The sequence below is a fragment of the Oncorhynchus mykiss genome, chromosome 3 (genome assembly GCF_057628025.1).
Source record: "Oncorhynchus mykiss isolate SJ-2025 chromosome 3, ASM5762802v1, whole genome shotgun sequence".
In the NCBI taxonomy this organism is placed as follows: domain Eukaryota; kingdom Metazoa; phylum Chordata; class Actinopteri; order Salmoniformes; family Salmonidae; genus Oncorhynchus; species Oncorhynchus mykiss.
Window position 1 is genome coordinate 42,266,685 of NC_143024.1, and position 18,887 is coordinate 42,285,571.

General features: G+C 32.8%; 1 long non-coding RNA gene across 1 annotated transcript in view; it reads right to left on the bottom strand.

The window, feature by feature from the left end:
• Positions 1-17,383: 17,383 nt before the first annotated feature.
• The window catches only part of LOC149984548 (uncharacterized), a 257,558-nt gene continuing 256,054 nt past the window's right edge, over positions 17,384-18,887 (bottom strand). Inside the window, exon 3 of the long non-coding RNA XR_016494629.1 lies at positions 17,384-17,462. This is a non-coding gene — a long non-coding RNA (uncharacterized LOC149984548). The remainder of the gene's footprint in view (positions 17,463-18,887) is intronic.

An 18,887-nucleotide genomic window follows, 5' to 3' on the forward strand; every position in this document is an offset into this window, starting at 1 on the left:
CTAAAGAGACAGTTATAAATGGAAGGAAACTAACACTAAAGTGACAGTTATAAATGTAAGGATACTAACACTTATGTGACAGTTATAAATGTAAGGATACTAACACTAAAGTGACAGTTGTAAATGTAAGGCAACTAACACTGGTGACAGTTATAAATGTAAGGAAACTAACACTAGTGACAGTTATAAATGTAAGGAAACTAACACTAGTGACAGTTATAAATGTAAGGGAACTAACACTAAAGAGACAGTTATAAATGTAAGGATACTAACACTAGTGACAGTTATAAATGTAAGGAAACTAACACTAGTGACAGTTATAAATGTAAGGAAACTAACACTAGTGACAGTTATAAATGTAAGGATACTAACACTAAAGAGACAGTTATAAATGTAAGGATACTAACACTAGTGACAGTTATAAATGTAAGGAAACTAACACTAGTGACAGTTATAAATGTAAGGAAACTAACACTAGTGACAGTTATAAATGTAAGGAAACTAACACTAGTGACAGTTATAAATGTAAGGAAACTAACACTAGTGACAGTTATAAATGTAAGGCAACTAACACTAGTGACAGTTATAAATGTAAGGAAACTAACACTAGTGACAGTTATAAATGTAAGGCAACTAACACTAGTGACAGTTATAAATGTAAGGAAATGAACACTTGGAACAGTTATAAATGTAAGGGAACTAACACTAAAGAGAAAGTTATAAATGTAAGGGAACTAACACTAAAGAGACAGTTATAAATGTAAGGGAACTAACACTAAAGAGACAGTTATAAATGTAAGGGAACTAACACTAAAGAGACAGTTATAAATGTAAGGATACTAACACTAAAGAGACAGTTATAAATGTAAGGATACTAACACTAGTGACAGTTATAAATGTAAGGAAACTAACACTAGTGACAGTTATAAATGTAAGGAAACGAACACTTGGAACAGTTATAAATGTAAGGGAACTAACACTAAAGAGACAGTTATAAATGGAAGGAAACTAACACTAAAGTGACAGTTATAAATGTAAGGATACTAACACTTATGTGACAGTTATAAATGTAAGGATACTAACACTAGTGACAGTTATAAATGTAAGGAAACTAACACTAGTGACAGTTATAAATGTAAGGAAACTAACACTAGTGACAGTTATAAATGTAAGGCAACTAACACTAGTGACAGTTATAAATGTAAGGAAACTAACACTAGTGACAGTTGTAAATGTAAGGCAACTAACACTAGTGACAGTTATAAATGTAAGGCAACTAACACTAGTGACAGTTATAAATGTAAGGAAATGAACACTTGGAACAGTTATAAATGTAAGGGAACTAACACTAAAGAGACAGTTATAAATGTAAGGGAACTAACACTAAAGAGACAGTTATAAATGTAAGGGAACTAACACTAAAGAGACAGTTATAAATGTAAGGGAACTAACACTAAAGAGACAGTTATAAATGTAAGGATACTAACACTAAAGAGACAGTTATAAATGTAAGGAAACGAACACTTGGAACATTTATAAATGTAAGGGAACTAACACTAAAGAGACAGTTATAAATGGAAGGAAACTAACACTAAAGTGACAGTTATAAATGTAAGGATACTAACACTTATGTGACAGTTATAAATGTAAGGATACTAACACTAAAGTGACAGTTGTAAATGTAAGGCAACTAACACTAGTGACAGTTATAAATGTAAGGAAACGAACACTTGGAACAGTTATAAATGTAAGGGAACTAACACTAAAGAGACAGTTATAAATGTAAGGATACTAACACTAAAGAGACAGTTATAAATGTAAGGATACTAACACTAAAGAGACAGTTATAAATGTAAGGGAACTAACACTAAAGAGACAGTTATAAATGGAAGGAAACTAACACTAAAGTGACAGTTATAAATGTAAGGATACTAACACTTATGTGACAGTTATAAATGTAAGGATACTAACACTAAAGTGACAGTTGTAAATGTAAGGCAACTAACACTAGTGACAGTTATAAATGTAAGGAAACTAACACTAGTGACAGTTATAAATGTAAGGAAACTAACACTAGTGACAGTTATAAATGTAAGGGAACTAACACTAAAGAGACAGTTATAAATGTAAGGGAACTAACACTAAAGAGACAGTTATAAATGTAAGGGAACTAACACTAAAGAGACAGTTATAAATGTAAGGATACTAACACTAAAGAGACAGTTATAAATGGAAGGAAACGAACACTTGGAACAGTTATAAATGTAAGGGAACTAACACTAAAGAGACAGTTATAAATGGAAGGAAACTAACACTAAAGTGACAGTTATAAATGTAAGGATACTAACACTAAAGAGACGTTTATAAATGGAAGGATACTAACACTAAAGTGACAGTTATAAATGTAAGGATACTAACATTTATGTGACAGTTATAAATGTAAGGATACTAACACTAAAGTGACAGTTGTAAATGTAAGGCAACTAACACTAGTGACAGTTATAAATGTAAGTAAACTAACACTAGTGACAGTTATAAATGTAAGGAAACTAACACTAGTGACAGTTATAAATGTAAGGGAACTAACACTAAAGAGACAGTTATAAATGTAAGGGAACTAACACTAAAGTGACAGTTATAAATGTAGGGAAACTAACACTAAAGATACAGTTATAAATGTAAGGGAACTAACACTAAAGAGACAGTTATAAATGTAAGGGAACTAACACTAAAGAGACAGTTATAAATGGAAGGAAACAAACACTAAAGTGAGAGTTATAAATGTAAGGAAACTAACACTAATGTGACAGTTATAAATGGAAGGATACTAACACTAAAGTGACAGTTGTAAATGTAAGGCAACTAACACTAGTGACAGTTATAAATGTAAGGAAACTAACACTAGTGACAGTTATAAATGTAAGGAAACTAACACTAGTGGCAGTTATAAATGTAAGGGAACTAACACTAAAGAGACAGTTATAAATGTAAGGATACTAACACTAGTGACAGTTATAAATGTAAGGAAACTAACACTAGTGACAGTTATAAATGTAAGGAAACTAACACTAGTGACAGTTATAAATGTAAGGATACTAACACTAAAGAGACAGTTATAAATGTAAGGATACTAACACTAGTGACAGTTATAAATGTAAGGAAACTAACACTAGTGACAGTTATAAATGTAAGGAAACTAACACTAGTGACAGTTATAAATGTAAGGCAACTAACACTAGTGACAGTTATAAATGTAAGGAAACTAACACTAGTGACAGTTATAAATGTAAGGAAACTAACACTAGTGACAGTTGTAAATGTAAGGCAACTAACACTAGTGACAGTTATAAATGTAAGGAAATGAACACTTGGAACAGTTATAAATGTAAGGGAACTAACACTAAAGAGACAGTTATAAATGTAAGGGAACTAACACTAAAGAGACAGTTATAAATGTAAGGGAACTAACACTAAAGAGACAGTTATAAATGTAGGGGAACTAACACTAAAGAGACAGTTATAAATGTAAGGATACTAACACTAAAGAGACAGTTATAAATGTAAGGAAACGAACACTTGGAACATTTATAAATGTAAGGGAACTAACACTAAAGAGACAGTTATAAATGGAAGGAAACTAACACTAAAGTGACAGTTATTAATGTAAGGATACTAACACTTATGTGACAGTTATAAATGTAAGGATACTAACACTAAAGTGACAGTTGTAAATGTAAGGCAACTAACACTAGTGACAGTTATAAATGTAAGGAAACGAACACTTGGAACAGTTATAAATGTAAGGGAACTAACACTAAAGAGACAGTTATAAATGTAAGGATACTAACACTAAAGAGACAGTTATAAATGTAAGGATACTAACACTAAAGAGACAGTTATAAATGTAAGGGAACTAACACTAAAGAGACAGTTATAAATGTAAGGATACTAACACTTATGTGACAGTTATAAATGTAAGGATACTAAAACTAAAGTGACAGTTGTAAATGTAAGACAACTAACACTAGTGACAGTTATAAATGTAAGGAAACTAACACTAGTGACAGTTATAAATGTAAGGGAACTAACACTAAAGAGACAGTTATAAATGTAAGGGAACTAACACTAAAGAGACAGTTATAAATGTAAGGGAACTAACACTAAAGAGAGTTATAAATGTAAGGGAACTAACACTAAAGAGACAGTTATAAATGTAAGGATACTAACACTAAAGAGACAGTTATAAATGGAAGGAAACGAACACTTGGAACAGTTATAAATGTAAGGGAACTAACACTAAAGAGACAGTTATAAATGTAAGGAAACTAACACTAGTGACAGTTGTAAATGTAAGGCAACTAACACTAGTGACAGTTATAAATGTAAGGAAATGAACACTTGGAACAGTTATAAATGTAAGGGAACTAACACTAAAGAGACAGTTATAAATGTAAGGGAACTAACACTAAAGAGACAGTTATAAATGTAAGGGAACTAACACTAAAGAGACAGTTATAAATGTAAGGGAACTAACACTAAAGAGACAGTTATAAATGTAAGGATACTAACACTAAAGAGACAGTTATAAATGTAAGGAAACGAACACTTGGAACATTTATAAATGTAAGGGAACTAACACTAAAGAGACAGTTATAAATGGAAGGAAACTAACACTAAAGTGACAGTTATAAATGTAAGGATACTAACACTTATGTGACAGTTATAAATGTAAGGATACTAACACTAAAGTGACAGTTGTAAATGTAAGGCAACTAACACTAGTGACAGTTATAAATGTAAGGAAACGAACACTTGGAACAGTTATAAATGTAAGGGAACTAACACTAAAGAGACAGTTATAAATGTAAGGATACTAACACTAAAGAGACAGTTATAAATGTAAGGATACTAACACTAAAAAGACAGTTATAAATGTAAGGGAACTAACACTAAAGAGACAGTTATAAATGGAAGGAAACTAACACTAAAGTGACAGTTATAAATGTAAGGATACTAACACTTATGTGACAGTTATAAATGTAAGGATACTAACACTAAAGTGACAGTTGTAAATGTAAGGCAACTAACACTAGTGACAGTTATAAATGTAAGGAAACTAACACTAGTGACAGTTATAAATGTAAGGAAACTAACACTAGTGACAGTTATAAATGTAAGGGAACTAACACTAAAGAGACAGTTATAAATGTAAGGGAACTAACACTAAAGAGACAGTTATAAATGTAAGGGAACTAACACTAAAGAGACAGTTATAAATGGAAGGATACTAACACTAAAGAGACAGTTATAAATGGAAGGAAACGAACACTTGGAACAGTTATAAATGTAAGGGAACTAACACTAAAGAGACAGTTATAAATGGAAGGAAACTAACACTAAAGTGACAGTTATAAATGTAAGGATACTAACACTAAAGAGACGGTTATAAATGGAAGGATACTAACACTAAAGTGACAGTTATAAATGTAAGGATACTAACATTTATGTGACAGTTATAAATGTAAGGATACTAACACTAAAGTGACAGTTGTAAATGTAAGGCAACTAACACTAGTGACAGTTATAAATGTAAGGAAACTAACACTAGTGACAGTTATAAATGTAAGGAAACTAACACTAGTGACAGTTATAAATGTAAGGGAACTAACACTAAAGAGACAGTTATAAATGTAAGGGAACTAACACTAAAGTGACAGTTATAAATGTAGGGAAACTAACACTAAAGATACAGTTATAAATGTAAGGGAACTAACACTAAAGAGACAGTTATAAATGTAAGGGAACTAACACTAAAGAGACAGTTATAAATGGAAGGAAACAAACACTAAAGTGAGAGTTATAAATGTAAGGAAACTAACACTAATGTGACAGTTATAAATGGAAGGATACTAACACTAAAGTGACAGTTGTAAATGTAAGGCAACTAACACTAGTGACAGTTATAAATGTAAGGAAACTAACACTAGTGACAGTTATAAATGTAAGGAAACTAACACTAGTGGCAGTTATAAATGTAAGGGAACTAACACTAAAGAGACAGTTATAAATGTAAGGATACTAACACTAGTGACAGTTATAAATGTAAGGAAACTAACACTAGTGACAGTTATAAATGTAAGGAAACTAACACTAGTGACAGTTATAAATGTAAGGATACTAACACTAAAGAGACAGTTATAAATGTAAGGATACTAACACTAGTGACAGTTATAAATGTAAGGAAACTAACACTAGTGACAGTTATAAATGTAAGGAAACTAACACTAGTGACAGTTATAAATGTAAGGCAACTAACACTAGTGACAGTTATAAATGTAAGGAAACTAACACTAGTGACAGTTATAAATGTAAGGAAACTAACACTAGTGACAGTTGTAAATGTAAGGGAACTAACACTAAAGAGACAGTTATAAATGTAAGGATACTAACACTTATGTGACAGTTATAAATGTAAGGATACTAAAACTAAAGTGACAGTTGTAAATATAAGACAACTAACACTAGTGACAGTTATAAATGTAAGGAAACTAACACTAGTGACAGTTATAAATGTAAGGGAACTAACACTAAAGAGACAGTTATAAATGTAAGGGAACTAACACTAAAGAGACAGTTATAAATGTAAGGGAACTAACACTAAAGAGAGTTATAAATGTAAGGGAACTAACACTAAAGAGACAGTTATAAATGTAAGGATACTAACACTAAAGAGACAGTTATAAATGGAAGGAAACGAACACTTGGAACAGTTATAAATGTAAGGGAACTAACACTAAAGAGACAGTTATAAATGTAAGGAAACTAACACTAGTGACAGTTGTAAATGTAAGGCAACTAACACTAGTGACAGTTATAAATGTAAGGAAATGAACACTTGGAACAGTTATAAATGTAAGGGAACTAACACTAAAGAGACAGTTATAAATGTAAGGGAACTAACACTAAAGAGACAGTTATAAATGTAAGGGAACTAACACTAAAGAGACAGTTATAAATGTAAGGGAACTAACACTAAAGAGACAGTTATAAATGTAAGGATACTAACACTAAAGAGACAGTTATAAATGTAAGGAAACGAACACTTGGAACATTTATAAATGTAAGGGAACTAACACTAAAGAGACAGTTATAAATGGAAGGAAACTAACACTAAAGTGACAGTTATAAATGTAAGGATACTAACACTTATGTGACAGTTATAAATGTAAGGATACTAACACTAAAGTGACAGTTGTAAATGTAAGGCAACTAACACTAGTGACAGTTATAAATGTAAGGAAACGAACACTTGGAACAGTTATAAATGTAAGGGAACTAACACTAAAGAGACAGTTATAAATGTAAGGATACTAACACTAAAGAGACAGTTATAAATGTAAGGATACTAACACTAAAGAGACAGTTATAAATGTAAGGGAACTAACACTAAAGAGACAGTTATAAATGGAAGGAAACTAACACTAAAGTGACAGTTATAAATGTAAGGATACTAACACTTATGTGACAGTTATAAATGTAAGGATACTAACACTAAAGTGACAGTTGTAAATGTAAGGCAACTAACACTAGTGACAGTTATAAATGTAAGGAAACTAACACTAGTGACAGTTATAAATGTAAGGAAACTAACACTAGTGACAGTTATAAATGTAAGGGAACTAACACTAAAGAGACAGTTATAAATGTAAGGGAACTAACACTAAAGAGACAGTTATAAATGTAAGGGAACTAACACTAAAGAGACAGTTATAAATGTAAGGATACTAACACTAAAGAGACAGTTATAAATGGAAGGAAACGAACACTTGGAACAGTTATAAATGTAAGGGAACTAACACTAAAGAGACAGTTATAAATGGAAGGAAACTAACACTAAAGTGACAGTTATAAATGTAAGGATACTAACACTAAAGAGACGGTTATAAATGGAAGGATACTAACACTAAAGTGACAGTTATAAATGTAAGGATACTAACATTTATGTGACAGTTATAAATGTAAGGATACTAACACTAAAGTGACAGTTGTAAATGTAAGGCAACTAACACTAGTGACAGTTATAAATGTAAGGAAACTAACACTAGTGACAGTTATAAATGTAAGGAAACTAACACTAGTGACAGTTATAAATGTAAGGGAACTAACACTAAAGAGACAGTTATAAATGTAAGGGAACTAACACTAAAGTGACAGTTATAAATGTAGGGAAACTAACACTAAAGATACAGTTATAAATGTAAGGGAACTAACACTAAAGAGACAGTTATAAATGTAAGGGAACTAACACTAAAGAGACAGTTATAAATGGAAGGAAACAAACACTAAAGTGAGAGTTATAAATGGAAGGAAACTAACACTAATGTGACAGTTATAAATGGAAGGATACTAACACTAAAGTGACAGTTGTAAATGTAAGGCAACTAACACTAGTGACAGTTATAAATGTAAGGAAACTAACACTAGTGACAGTTATAAATGTAAGGAAACTAACACTAGTGGCAGTTATAAATGTAAGGGAACTAACACTAAAGAGACAGTTATAAATGTAAGGATACTAACACTAGTGACAGTTATAAATGTAAGGAAAGTAACACTAGTGACAGTTATAAATGTAAGGAAACTAACACTAGTGACAGTTATAAATGTAAGGATACTAACACTAAAGATACAGTTATAAATGTAAGGATACTAACACTAGTGACAGTTATAAATGTAAGGAAACTAACACTAGTGACAGTTATAAATGTAAGGAAACTAACACTAGTGACAGTTATAAATGTAAGGCAACTAACACTAGTGACAGTTATAAATGTAAGGAAACTAACACTAGTGACAGTTATAAATGTAAGGAAACTAACACTAGTGACAGTTGTAAATGTAAGGCAACTAACACTAGTGACAGTTATAAATGTAAGGAAATGAACACTTGGAACAGTTATAAATGTAAGGGAACTAACACTAAAGAGACAGTTATAAATGTAAGGGAACTAACACTAAAGAGACAGTTATAAATGTAAGGGAACTAACACTAAAGAGACAGTTATAAATGTAGGGGAACTAACACTAAAGAGACAGTTATAAATGTAAGGATACTAACACTAAAGAGACAGTTATAAATGTAAGGATACTAACACTAGTGACAGTTATAAATGTAAGGAAACTAACACTAGTGACAGTTATAAATGTAAGGAAACTAACACTAGTGACAGTTATAAATGTAAGGCAACTAACACTAGTGACAGTTATAAATGTAAGGAAACTAACACTAGTGACAGTTATAAATGTAAGGAAACTAACACTAGTGACAGTTGTAAATGTAAGGCAACTAACACTAGTGACAGTTATAAATGTAAGGAAATGAACACTTGGAACAGTTATAAATGTAAGGGAACTAACACTAAAGAGACAGTTATAAATGTAAGGGAACTAACACTAAAGAGACAGTTATAAATGTAAGGGAACTAACACTAAAGAGACAGTTATAAATGTAGGGGAACTAACACTAAAGAGACAGTTATAAATGTAAGGATACTAACACTAAAGAGACAGTTATAAATGTAAGGAAACGAACACTTGGAACATTTATAAATGTAAGGGAACTAACACTAAAGAGACAGTTATAAATGGAAGGAAACTAACACTAAAGTGACAGTTATAAATGTAAGGATACTAACACTTATGTGACAGTTATAAATGTAAGGATACTAACACTAAAGTGACAGTTGTAAATGTAAGGCAACTAACACTAGTGACAGTTATAAATGTAAGGAAACGAACACTTGGAACAGTTATAAATGTAAGGGAACTAACACTAAAGAGACAGTTATAAATGTAAGGATACTAACACTAAAGAGACAGTTATAAATGTAAGGATACTAACACTTATGTGACAGTTATAAATGTAAGGATACTAACACTAAAGTGACAGTTGTAAATGTAAGGCAACTAACACTAGTGACAGTTATAAATGTAAGGAAACTAACACTAGTGACAGTTATAAATGTAAGGAAACTAACACTAGTGGCAGTTATAAATGTAAGGGAACTAACACTAAAGAGACAGTTATAAATGTAAGGATACTAACACTAGTGACAGTTATAAATGTAAGGAAACTAACACTAGTGACAGTTATAAATGTAAGGATACTAACACTAGTGACAGTTATAAATGTAAGGATACTAACACTAAAGAGACAGTTATAAATGTAAGGATACTAACACTAGTGACAGTTATAAATGTAAGGAAACTAACACTAGTGACAGTTATAAATGTAAGGCAACTAACACTAGTGACAGTTATAAATGTAAGGAAACTAACACTAGTGACAGTTGTAAATGTAAGGCAACTAACACTAGTGACAGTTATAAATGTAAGGAAATGAACACTTGGAACAGTTATACATGTAAGGGAACTAACACTAAAGAGACAGTTATAAATGTAAGGGAACTAACACTAAAGAGACAGTTATAAATGTAAGGCAACTAACACTAGTGACAGTTATAAATGTAAGGAAATGAACACTTGGAACAGTTATACATGTAAGGGAACTAACACTAAAGAGACAGTTATAAATGTAAGGGAACTAACACTAAAGAGACAGTTATAAATGTAAGGATACTAACACTAAAGAGACAGTTATAAATGTAAGGAAACGAACACTTGGAACAGTTATAAATTTAAGGGAACTAACACTAAAGAGACAGTTATAAATGTAAGGATACTAACACTTATGTGACAGTTATAAATGTAAGGATACTAACACTAAAGTGACAGTTGTAAATGTAAGGCAACTAACACTAGTGACAGTTATAAATGTAAGGAAACGAACACTTGGAACAGTTATAAATGTAAGGGAACTAACACTAAAGAGACAGTTATAAATGTAAGGATACTAACACTAAAGAGACAGTTATAAATGTAAGGGAACTAACACTAAAGAGACAGTTATAAATGTAAGGGAACTAACACTAAAGAGACAGTTATAAATGTAAGGATACTAACACTAAAGAGACAGTTATAAATGGAAGGAAACGAACACTTGGAACAGTTATAAATGTAAGGGAACTAACACTAAAGAGACAGTTATAAATGGAAGGAAACTAACACTAAAGTGACAGTTATAAATGTAAGGATACTAACACTAAAGAGACAGTTATAAATGGAAGGATACTAACACTAAAGTGACAGTTATAAATGTAAGGATACTAACATTTATGTGACAGTTATAAATGTAAGGATACTAACACTAAAGTGACAGTTGTAAATGTAAGGCAACTAACACTAGTGACAGTTATAAATGTAAGGAAACTAACACTAGTGACAGTTATAAATGTAAGGAAACTAACACTAGTGACAGTTATAAATGTAAGGGAACTAACACTAAAGAGACAGTTATAAATGTAAGGGAACTAACACTAAAGTGACAGTTATAAATGTAGGGAAACTAACACTAAAGATACAGTTATAAATGTAAGGGAACTAACACTAAAGAGACAGTTATAAATGTAAGGGAACTAACACTAAAGAGACAGTTATAAATGGAAGGAAACAAACACTAAAGTGACAGTTATAAATGTAAGGAAACTAACACTAATGTGACAGTTATAAATGGAAGGATACTAACACTAAAGTGACAGTTGTAAATGTAAGGCAACTAACACTAGTGACAGTTATAAATGTAAGGAAACTAACACTAGTGACAGTTATAAATGTAAGGAAACTAACACTAGTGGCAGTTATAAATGTAAGGGAACTAACACTAAAGAGACAGTTATAAATGTAAGGATACTAACACTAGTGACAGTTATAAATGTAAGGAAACTAACACTAGTGACAGTTATAAATGTAAGGAAACTAACACTAGTGACAGTTATAAATGTAAGGATACTAACACTAAAGAGACAGTTATAAATGTAAGGATACTAACACTAGTGACAGTTATAAATGTAAGGCAACTAACACTAGTGACAGTTATAAATGTAAGGAAATGAACACTTGGAACAGTTATAAATGTAAGGGAACTAACACTAAAGAGACAGTTATAAATGTAAGGGAACTAACACTAAAGAGACAGTTATAAATGTAAGGGAACTAACACTAAAGAGACAGTTATAAATGTAGGGGAACTAACACTAAAGAGACAGTTATAAATGTAAGGATACTAACACTAAAGAGACAGTTATAAATGTAAGGAAACGAACACTTGGAACATTTATAAATGTAAGGGAACTAACACTAAAGAGACAGTTATAAATGGAAGGAAACTAACACTAAAGTGACAGTTATAAATGTAAGGATACTAACACTTATGTGACAGTTATAAATGTAAGGATACTAACACTAAAGTGACAGTTGTAAATGTAAGGCAACTAACACTAGTGACAGTTATAAATGTAAGGAAACGAACACTTGGAACAGTTATAAATGTAAGGGAACTAACACTAAAGAGACAGTTATAAATGTAAGGATACTAACACTAAAGAGACAGTTATAAATGTAAGGATACTAACACTAAAGAGACAGTTATAAATGTAAGGGAACTAACACTAAAGAGACAGTTATAAATGTAAGGATACTAACACTAAAGTGACAGTTGTAAATGTAAGGCAACTAACACTAGTGACAGTTATAAATGTAAGGAAACTAACACTAGTGACAGTTATAAATGTAAGGAAACTAACACTAGTGACAGTTATAAATGTAAGGGAACTAACACTAAAGAGACAGTTATAAATGTAAGGGAACTAACACTAAAGAGACAGTTATAAATGTAAGGGAACTAACACTAAAGAGAGTTATAAATGTAAGGGAACTAACACTAAAGAGACAGTTATAAATGTAAGGATACTAACACTAAAGAGACAGTTATAAATGGAAGGAAACGAACACTTGGAACAGTTATAAATGTAAGGGAACTAACACTAAAGAGACAGTTATAAATGGAAGGAAACTAACACTAAAGTGACAGTTATAAATGTAAGGATACTAACACTTATGTGACAGTTATAAATGTAAGGATACTAACACTAAAGTGACAGTTGTAAATGTAAGGCAACTAACACTAGTGACAGTTATAAATGTAAGGAAACGAACACTTGGAACAGTTATAAATGTAAGGGAACTAACACTAAAGAGACAGTTATAAATGTAAGGATACTAACACTAAAGAGACAGTTATAAATGTAAGGATACTAACACTAAAGAGACAGTTATAAATGTAAGGGAACTAACACTAAAGAGACAGTTATAAATGTAAGGATACTAACACTTATGTGACAGTTATAAATGTAAGGATACTAACACTAAAGTGACAGTTGTAAATGTAAGGCAACTAACACTAGTGACAGTTATAAATGTAAGGAAACTAACACTAGTGACAGTTATAAATGTAAGGAAACTAACACTAGTGACAGTTATAAATGTAAGGGAACTAACACTAAAGAGACAGTTATAAATGTAAGGGAACTAACACTAAAGAGACAGTTATAAATGTAAGGGAACTAACACTAAAGAGAGTTATAAATGTAAGGGAACTAACACTAAAGAGACAGTTATAAATGTAAGGATACTAACACTAAAGAGACAGTTATAAATGGAAGGAAACGAACACTTGGAACAGTTATAAATGTAAGGGAACTAACACTAAAGAGACAGTTATAAATGGAAGGAAACTAACACTAAAGTGACAGTTATAAATGTAAGGATACTAACACTAAAGAGACAGTTATAAATGGAAGGATACTAACACTAAAGTGACAGTTATAAATGTAAGGATACTAACATTTATGTGACAGTTATAAATGTAAGGATACTAACACTAAAGTGACAGTTGTAAATGTAAGGCAACTAACACTAGTGACAGTTATAAATGTAAGGAAACTAACACTAGTGACAGTTATAAATGTAAGGAAACTAACACTAGTGACAGTTATAAATGTAAGGGAACTAACACTAAAGAGACAGTTATAAATGTAAGGGAACTAACACTAAAGTGACAGTTATAAATGTAGGGAAACTAACACTAAAGATACAGTTATAAATGTAAGGGAACTAACACTAAAGAGACAGTTATAAATGTAAGGGAACTAACACTAAAGTGACAGTTATAAATGTAGGGAAACTAACACTAAAGATACAGTTATAAATGTAAGGGAACTAACACTAAAGAGACAGTTATAAATGGAAGGAAACAAACACTAAAGTGACAGTTATAAATGTAAGGAAACTAACACTAATGTGACAGTTATAAATGGAAGGATACTAACACTAAAGTGACAGTTGTAAATGTAAGGCAACTAACACTAGTGACAGTTATAAATGTAAGGAAACTAACACTAGTGACAGTTATAAATGTAAGGAAACTAACACTAGTGGCAGTTATAAATGTAAGGGAACTAACACTAAAGAGACAGTTATAAATGGAAGGATACTAACACTAGTGACAGTTATAAATGTAAGGAAACTAACACTAGTGACAGTTATAAATGTAAGGAAACTAACACTAGTGACAGTTATAAATGTAAGGATACTAACACTAAAGAGACAGTTATAAATGTAAGGATACTAACACTAGTGACAGTTATAAATGTAAGGAAACTAACACTAGTGACAGTTATAAATGTAAGGAAACTAACACTAGTGACAGTTATAAATGTAAGGCAACTAACACTAGTGACAGTTATAAATGTAAGGAAACTAACACTAGTGACAGTTGTAAATGTAAGGCAACTAACACTAGTGACAGTTATAAATGTAAGGGAACTAACACTAAAGAGACAGTTATAAATGTAAGGGAACTAACACTAAAGAGACAGTTATAAATGTAAGGGAACTAACACTAAAGAGACAGTTATAAATGTAAGGGAACTAACACTAAAGAGACAGTTATAAATGTAAGGATACTAACACTAAAGAGACAGTTATAAATGTAAGGAAACGAACACTTGGAACAGTTATAAATGTAAGGGAACTAACACTAAAGAGACAGTTATAAATGTAAGGATACTAACACTTATGTGACAGTTATAAATGTAAGGATACTAACACTAAAGTGACAGTTGTAAATGTAAGGCAACTAACACTAGTGACAGTTATAAATGTAAGGAAACGAACACTTGGAACAGTTATAAATGTAAGGGAACTAACACTAAAGAGACAGTTATAAATGTAAGGATACTAACACTAAAGAGACAGTTATAAATGTAAGGATACTAACACTAAAGAGACAGTTATAAATGTAAGGGAACTAACACTAAAGAGACAGTTATAAATGGAAGGAAACTAACACTAAAGTGACAGTTATAAATGTAAGGATACTAACACTTATGTGACAGTTATAAATGTAAGGATACTAACACTAAAGTGACAGTTGTAAATGTAAGGCAACTAACACTAGTGACAGTTATAAATGTAAGGAAACTAACACTAGTGACAGTTATAAATGTAAGGAAACTAACACTAGTGACAGTTATAAATGTAAGGGAACTAACACTAAAGAGACAGTTATAAATGTAAGGAAACTAACACTAAAGAGACAGTTATAAATGTAAGGGAACTAACACTAAAGAGACAGTTATAAATGTAAGGGAACTAACACTAAAGAGACAGTTATAAATGTAAGGATACTAACACTAAAGAGACAGTTATAAATGTAAGGAAACGAACACTTGGAACAGTTATAAATGTAAGGGAACTAACACTAAAGAGACAGTTATAAATGGAAGGAAACTAACACTAAAGTGACAGTTATAAATGTAAGGATACTAACACTAAAGAGACAGTTATAAATGGAAGGATACTAACACTAAAGTGACAGTTATAAATGTAAGGATACTAACACTTATGTGACAGTTATAAATGTAAGGATACTAACACTAAAGTGACAGTTGTAAATGTAAGGCAACTAACACTAGTGACAGTTATAAATGTAAGGAAACTAACACTAGTGACAGTTATAAATGTAAGGAAACTAACACTAGTGACAGTTATAAATGTAAGGGAACTAACACTAAAGAGACAGTTATAAATGTAAGGGAACTAACACTAAAGTGACAGTTATAAATGTAGGGAAACTAACACTAAAGAGACAGTTATAAATGTAAGGGAACTAACACTAAAGAGACAGTTATAAATGTAAGGGAACTAACACTAAAGAGACAGTTATAAATGGAAGGAAACAAACACTAAAGTGACAGTTATAAATGTAAGGAAACTAACACTAATGTGACAGTTATAAATGTAAGGATACTAACACTAGTGACAGTTATAAATGGAAGGAAACAAACACTAAAGTGACAGTTGTAAATGTAAGGCAACTAACAATAGTGACAGTTATAAATGTAAGGATACTAACACTAAAGTGACAGTTATAAATGTAAGGAAACTAACACTAGTGACAGTTATAAATGTATGTGGGTATAACTTACAGTGGCTACGAATAGTGGCTAATATTTAACATGATACAAATTGTAAAACATACAGTCAAAATCTGTATACAATAATTTACAGATTTAATATAATTAAAACATTCTAGAAATCATAAATCAGCTCTCTAGGTTTGGCGCTGTACACTCATTTGCGCATTGCTACAGAAGCCTATAGTTTGTGTCTCCAAATTTCATTCTTGCAAGTTACAAGGCTCACATTTTATAAACATCACTGTGGGAAAGTTGATATGATGATATGCTTTAGTTTGCTGCCATATGACTGGTTTCACATTTGTCTCCAGCGATCATAAGTTAAAATAGATCTGAAACAATTGTCAGTAATATTTACAATCCCCTTATCTTAGCGGCTTACTTTACCTATTTCTTTACCTAGCTCTTATCAATTTGTAAATTACAGTGCATGGAGAATGGTGTTATATCTATCAGAAAGAATAACAAAGATGGTGTTCCACTTGGACCCGACAGGTTGCATCAACCTTCTTCATCGATTCATCACACGTAAAGGCGGTGGCATTATGAGGGAATGAAGTCAAAATAGACACTGATCTAGGATCCGTTTTGCCTTTAAGGGGGCTCCTGAGTGGTGCAGCGGCCTAAGGCAAATCAAATCAAATGTATTTACATAGCCCTTCATACATCAGCTGATATCTCAAAGTGCTGTTCCGAAACCCAGCCTAAAACCCCTAACAGCAAGCAATGCCGGTGTAGAAGCACGGTGGCTAGGAAAAACTCCCTAGAAAGGCCAAAACCTAGGAAGAAACCTAGAGAGGAACCAGGCTATGAGGGGTGGCCAGTCCTCTTCTGGCTGTGCCGGGTGGAGATTATAACAGAACATGGCCAAGATGTTCAAATGTTCATAAATGACCAGCATGGTCAAACAATAATAATCACAGGCAGAACAGTTGAAACTGGAGCAGCAGCACGGCCAGGTGGACTGGGGGCAGCAAGGAGTCATCATGCCAGGTAGTCCTGAGGCATGGTCCTAGGGCTCAGGTCCTCCGAGAGAGAGAAAGAAAGAGAGAAAGAGAGAATTAGAGAGAGCATACTTAAATTCACACAGGACACCGGATAAGACAGGAGAAGTACTCCAGATATAACAAACTGACCCTAGCCCCCCGACACATAAACTACTGCATCCTAAATACTGGAGGCTGAGACAGGAGACACTGTGGCCCCATCCGATGATACCCCCGGACAGGGCCAAACAGGAAGGATATAACTAAACCCACTTTGCAAAGCACAGCCCCCACACCACTAGAGGGATATCTTCAACCACCAAATTACCATCCTGAGACAAGGCCGAGTATAGCCCACAAAGATCTCCGCCACGGCACAACCCAAGGGGGGGCGCCAACCCAGACAGGAAGATCACATCAGTGACTCGACCCACTCAAGTGACGCACCCCTCCTAGGGACGGCATGAAAGAGCACCAGTAAGCCAGTGACTCAGCCCCTGTAATAGGGTTAGAGGCAGAAAATCCCAGTGGAAAGAGGGGAACCGGCCAGGCAGAGACAGCAAGGGCGGTTCGTTGCTCCAGAGCCTTTCCGTTCACCTTCACACTCCTGGGCCAGACTACACTCAATTATATGACCCACTGAAGAGATCTTCAGAGAGTCTTCAGTAAAGACTTAAAGGTTGAGACCGAGTTTGTGTCTCTCACATGGGTAGGCAGACCATTCCATAAAAATTGAGCTCTTTGGGAGAAAGCCCTGCCTCCAGCTGTTTGCTTAGAAATTCTAGGGACAATTAGGAGGCCTGCGTCTTGTGACCGTAGCGTACGTGTAGGTATGTACGGCAGGACCAAATCAGAGAGATAGGTAGGAGCAAGCCCATGTAATGCTTTGTAGGTTAGCAGTAAAACCTTGAAATCAGCCCTTGCCTTGACAGGAAGCCAGTGTAGGGAGGCTAGCACTGGAGTAATATGATCAAATTTTTTGGTTCTAGTCAGGATTCTAGCAGCCGTATTTAGCACTCACTGAAGTTTACTTAGTGCTTTATCCGGGTAGCCGGAAAGTAGAGCATTGCAGTAGTCTAACCTAGAAGTAACAAAAGCATGGATTAATTTTTCTGCATCATTTTTGGACAGAAAGTTTCAGATTTTTGCAATGTTACGTAGATGGAAAAAAGCTGTCCTTGAAACAGTCTTGATATGTCTGTCAAAAGAGAGATCAGGGTCCAGAGTAACGCCGAGGTACTTCACAGTTTTATTTGAGACGACTGTACAACCATGAAGATTAATTGTCAGATTCAACAGAATATCTCTTTGTTTCTTGGGACCTAGAACAAGCATCTCTGTTTTGTCCGAGTTTAAAAGTAGAAAGTTTGCAGCCATCCACTTCCTTATGTCTGAAACACAGACTTCTAGCGAGGGCAATTTTGGGGCTTCATCATGTTTCATTGAAATGTACAGCTGTGTGTCA